Source organism: Amphiura filiformis, chromosome 4 (genome assembly GCF_039555335.1).
Source record: "Amphiura filiformis chromosome 4, Afil_fr2py, whole genome shotgun sequence".
NCBI lineage: Eukaryota > Metazoa > Echinodermata > Ophiuroidea > Amphilepidida > Amphiuridae > Amphiura > Amphiura filiformis.
In genome coordinates, this window is record NC_092631.1 from 53,766,135 (window position 1) to 53,772,134 (window position 6,000).

The 6,000-nt window shown below is 35.1% G+C and overlaps 1 protein-coding gene across 3 annotated transcripts in view; it reads right to left on the bottom strand.

Moving 5' to 3' along the window:
* Positions 1 to 5,777, bottom strand: part of LOC140151067 (uncharacterized) — a 53,645-nt gene extending 47,868 nt beyond the window's left edge. For all 3 annotated transcript variants that reach the window (XR_011858893.1, XM_072173266.1, XM_072173265.1), the window contains exon 1: positions 5,606 to 5,777. The gene's annotated coding sequence lies outside the window, so the exon portion shown is untranslated. The remainder of the gene's footprint in view (positions 1 to 5,605) is intronic.
* Between the last annotated feature and the right edge of the window lie 223 nt (positions 5,778 to 6,000).

The window sequence follows — 6,000 nt, forward strand, 5'->3', positions numbered from 1 at the left end:
AATAGGGCCTATGTGAAAATTCACATGTCAGCATGTCAAAACTACTGGTTACTTTTTTTTTTTTTTTGAGGGTATGATGTATTGACAGCTTTGAATGTTGAATTTGTACAATTTAAACAATTACTGACTACTTAAGGTGGTACTACACCACCTGATCAATTTTGTGACTAATTTTGCATTTTTCTCAAAAAGTAACTACACACTGGTAACAAAAGTTATATGTATATTATAGGGGTAAGGAATCTAATTACTTCACTGAAATTTCAATGATTAAAGACAAGGGGTTCATTATATATGTTAAGAAATGAGGTACATTCTAGCGGTACCACTTTTCTTATCATAAATAACGTACTGCTTGTCTGGTCACTGAAATTCCAGTGTAGTAACTGGATTCCTTACCCCTATAATATACATAACTTTTGTTACCAGTGTGTTATTATTTTTTGAGAAAAATGCAAAAATAGTCACAAATTTATCAAGGTGTGTAGTACCACCTTAAAGGGTTATATGTTCCATTTTTTTTTTCATTTTTAATGAAATCTTAGTTGAATTTCAGTATTTTTAGCAATATGATAATGTACATTTCTCTTCTTGATATTCATTTCCTCAATAATAGAATAACCATCTCGCTAATTACTCGTAAAAAGGTCATTGACCTTCACAATGTAATTAACATACGCATACAATTATTTTAAATAGTTCATTTGAAGCGTTAATGTATTGAGAACATATCCTCCAAATCTAATGACATTCTTGCATAAAATAAAAAATTTACAGTCATTTTTGTAATTGAGGTCCGATTTGAGAAAAACGCATTTGAAAATTGAGATTTACATAGACGCCAGTGTATTAATTAATTAGTAATAAAGCATTATCTCAAAAATTAAGCATGTGTTAAGGTTTAAAATGGTGTTAATTATTAGAGGTTGTCAATATATACAACATATTAAATAATAAATTTTTTGTCATTTTTGACCATGTAATGGAAATTGTTCCCAACTTATGACATGCGACCACCCTTTGCTTGCATATTTTTCGAGTTATCTTGTCACAAAAATCGCGCAATTTGTCAAAAGTGAACTCTGAGAAATCGACGTTTTAGTAAAAAAATTATGCACAAAACGTCCTTAAATTTTAAAACGGTAAGACTTTCACACTTGTAAAAGCTGTATCTGGTGCATGGTCTAAATATGCATCTTTTTGCACAAATGAATCTATAATCTCTGCTTTCAGTGCGCCAAAATTCAAAATAATTAAAAAATCTAAGTGGCATTTTGACTGCAAATTTTTGTTTTGTTTACACCACATTTTCTGGCGTTAACAACATACCGAATGCGCCTTTGATCATGCGTTGGACATACGCGCAGAGTTATACCAAGATCACGCTGACGCGAATCGCGCCAGCAGTAATCACAATATTTCGCATTCGCGCATTTCTGACTCATTATTTCCCGCCAATTTACTAAGTTGTCTTGAGCCATGTGACTTTTTAGAGTTGAAAAGAATGAAATAAATCAAGCAAAAATACGAATAAATATTAGCAAGTTGTATTTTATCAGTTTCAAGTGAAAGAATACATCTTAGTGTTGATAAATATCAAAAAATCTCAAATTCGGTCGTGGACGAATGTGTCTTCCATTACTCTGGCCTTAAAGATGCATTACATCATGACCAATTTTGATATCAAATTGGATCGGTTGAGCCCATATTTATTGGTCGAGCTATGAGTTTAAAAATATTGGACGAGACGTAGTCGAGTCCAATATTTTAAAACTCATAGCGAGACCAATAAATATTGGGCGTAAAGCATCCAATTTTATCATTACAATATTATGTTTTGGATCCAATATTATCACAACTTGGATCCATCAAAACATAATAATGCCAGAAATTGGCCTAACTCTCCATAGAGTCCCATATTAAAAATGTTAACCGCAATCCAAAGTCAGTAGTCCACTTGGGAAGCTAACATACACTCATACAGGAGTACAGTGACTGAAAAGATGATCAGTTGTGAAAATCTTATCAATTGTGCACAAATTAATTAAATCGGAGTTTTAAGCTTAAATGCAATATCCAGAGTATGCACAATCATGACAATGGGCAAGTGGACTACGGAGTAGTCTACTCCACGAGCGACATTAGTCCGAATAATCAGACCCAGAACAAAATATTAATTTCCGACATGATCCTGTTCTGGGTCTGAACTGTTTCCATATGAAATCTTGATGGCAAATTGGACAATAGAAGCACATGGTTCTACGTTCACCCATCGAATGTGTGTCATCGGCCCTCAGACACACACACACAGGCATAGAGTTCTGCAATCTGCAGAAGCATGTTTTGTTGACATTAAACTGTTTACTTCATTTGACAGTTAACTAATCCATAAATAAATTTGACAATTCAAATACAAAGAATATCAGTTGGCAATCTTAATGTTATGCAATCAAGTTTACAACACTGTCATTAGTGTCAGTCTTACAATGAGTAGAAAATTACTGAGTACTTAACGCAATTCAAGTAGTCATATTGATTATCTCAAGTGGCCTGCTGCAATTGACCAGAGATGAACTGAATGATTTTCCTGTTATTTTGTAATAACAAACCCATGTTTTCCTTGATTTTGGTATGAAAATGAGCAAATAGAATTTAATATCTTGTCAATTTGGAGTTATTAAGGGATCTAAAATGAGCGCTTATTATGCTTTCGACAGTATTTTTTTGTGGGACATGAGAGCACCTCAGACCTATCGAATTGCATTCTGAATACTGAAGCATGTCTTTCTGATATCAAATAATTTTCATTTTTGAAAATCACAATATAATACAAATTTTATGACAAATTATAAAAATTTGATATTTTTCAAATTTTCGATATATAACATTAACAGTCCTCAAGTAAATTATATAAATCTAATGATATATTCTTAAAGTGTATGTAGCAGGAGGAAAAGTCGACGGTCAATTGAAAATTTTGACCTTTCATATTGAAGATATGGATTTTTTCCCAAAAAGACCTAATTTTTTTTGGTGTTTTGGGAAAAAAATCCATATCTTCAATACTGAAAGGTCAAAATTTTCAATTGATCGTCGGTAGGGGTAGAAATAAGGACCATTTCCTGATAGCCATCCGGGCTATCTCTAGAGCCATTTTTTCTGATAGCCCTGAAGGAAATTCAATAGCCCTGAAAAAAGACATTGTTTTTGCACAATTCAAACCAATCGCTTGTTCAAATATTCAGTTATTAGTGAGTAACCCTTACCCCCATAATCAGGGGTAGCACTAGGTTTTTCTCAGAACCCCTGAACCCCCTGAATTTTAAAAATATGCGCTCAAATCCTAAAATGAAGGGTTCTTAATCTCGAATCTGTCAAGCAGGCCTCGAAAAAATGTTAATTTCCCGGAAGCAAGCTAACTTTCCCACAATTTATAGCATGTTTTTATATACAATAAAGACACAATTTCCCTCCAAATACCAGAATTTCCCTCCAAACACCAACATTTCCTGGGAATGAGCTTCCCAAATTCCCCACTTTTTCGAGCCATGCTGTCAAGTATTGAATGTACCGTTTGAATTAATTGGTATCAGATTTTGTGATTTTGGTTACAATGATGTGTTACCAGTATAGATTCATGGTACCGGTATAATAAATAGTTAAAGCCCGGCAAAAAATGTGATCTCGCTTCTCACGCCACGATTCTCGCCTGTAACCAACTATCTCGCTTTTTAAGAAAGTTCCCAAGCAGTTTACTTACTATAAAAGTGTTCTTTATGCCATAAAAGTTCGCGAATTCCACAAAATGCAGTAAACTTCGCAAAGTGCAGAATTCAACACCATTGGCACCACATGGAACCCATGCATTTCTCAATAAAAAATGACATTTCATTGCAAATGAGTTCAAGTTTAGGCCAAATATTACGATATTTATTGAATTACTGGAGTATGATGACTATAAAACATAATTCAAGGGCAACTTTTTGTCATTTTTTTTCTTCTACGGCCGATCATTGTGTCGTATTTCACCGATGTCATATCTCTACACACCACCCACAAAGCATTTCTTTCCGATCCCTAGAATTAGAAAATTTTCCAACTCATGTACGTGTCATCATTCAGCACTGCAATAACTTAGCAGCAGTGGTTCTAGACAATATCGCAATCTGTGTAATTATGCCGGCGGAGTGTATTTTATTTCTATTTTTAAATTATGTTACACTGCTACGGTGACTTCACTTCAACAAATGTCGTTACATTGCATTTTATGTTACATAATTTCTGGACAGGCCGTAAATATTGGAGATCAAGCTTTTATTTTTCTTTCACATGTTTTCATTTTTCTGCGCAAGATGAAAACCCCTGTAGCCCGACGGGCTACATGGAGATAAAACCCAATAGCCCGACAGAAAACCTAATAGCCATGGCTATCGGGCTATCGCTATTTCGACCCCTCAAGGCCGGCTTTTCATCCCACCTACATACACTTTAAGTATAAATCATCAGATTTATAAAGTTTACTTCAAGTACTGTTAAATATCAAAAATATCAATTTTTAATGATTTGCCATAAAATGTGTATTAAATTGCGAATTTCAAAAAATCAAAATTATTTGATATCAGAATGACATTCTTCGTATTCAGAATGCAATTCGATATGTCTGATGTGCTCTAATGTCCCACAATAAATACTGTCCAAACGTTCATACCCCACCCCTTAAGGGCAACTAAAACTGATATTAGGTAAGTTTTATCTGTTTGGAATCTGTATTTCCTGTTCTGATGGAATTAATGCAATGTAAACAAACCCAACCATGGCTGATATGGACATTGTGTAGTGCTTTTCAGTACCCTGTTTTCCATGGGTGACTGTAGGAACCCATGGATTCAATCCATGTAGGTTCTACGTGACAGCTTTTTAATTGTATATCACGCTATTGTGGACCATCCTTCTGATACTTGAGTGTTTGGACAAGCGGAACGGTCTTTTGTCTACCTCTCTGTTTGGAGCAACAGCCCTGTACTTGAGTATTTGGACAAGCGGAACAGTTTTGACATCTGGACCCTTTGTCTACCTCTCTGTTTGTAAACAAACTCGTCCTCCTCGCCGAATAGGAAAGTCAGCGTAATAGTACGGCACTGATTTCCCAATTCCCCCATAGTATTAAAATGCACTCTGCTGGCATCGCGTATACAAGTACATTACAATTGTGTAAAAACCTGAATTGACATTTTTTTTGAGGGCATACTTCTCAGCAAATGTTATAATATGGCTTTAATTTGTAAAAGGAAATCTGGAAAACATTGTCATTATTAAGTTTATATTAACGTGTGAGTTTTTGCCATTTTTTCTTTCTTTGCCTCAAAAACGGGCAGTCTTTGGCTTGCCGGCAAAAAACAAACCCTGCATCAGCCATATGACTGCCTTGGGCTGTTTCAAAAAGGAGCTTTCATCCCGCATTTTGTGTTACTCTTTTGGATCTAGCATTTTCTTTATTTTATAAATTTGATAAGGGTTCCAAATTCGCATCCACTGTGTGTGCAATATTATACAGACACGAGAAAGAGCACATGCACTAAATTTTAATCACCAGACACTAACTCACCTGGAACATGCTTCATAAGCAGTCCCTGTTTCTCTGGCAAGAGAATGGACCGCAGCATTTTGCTGGTACTCTCTTTGGCCTGAGCAGACGCCATTTCGGAAGATAGTGAAAATCAAACCAAAATTTGATGACCGTCTTTTCGTCTCGTTTTGTTATTATCGCAGGCTCATGTAATGACCTATGACGTACTTATTTGAGATACTGTCAACCAAGATCGATCCTGGAGCACATATAACACGCCGGGGCCGGGGGGACTAAAGGGGGTCATTCAGTGAGACTGGGAAAATTTTTGGGTCAAAAAGTTCGGAAAAATTTCAAAGAAAAATAATGAAAAAACGGGTTCATTCAGTGAGAAATTAATTATATTTTATACAAAATTATACAGAGGCATGCAA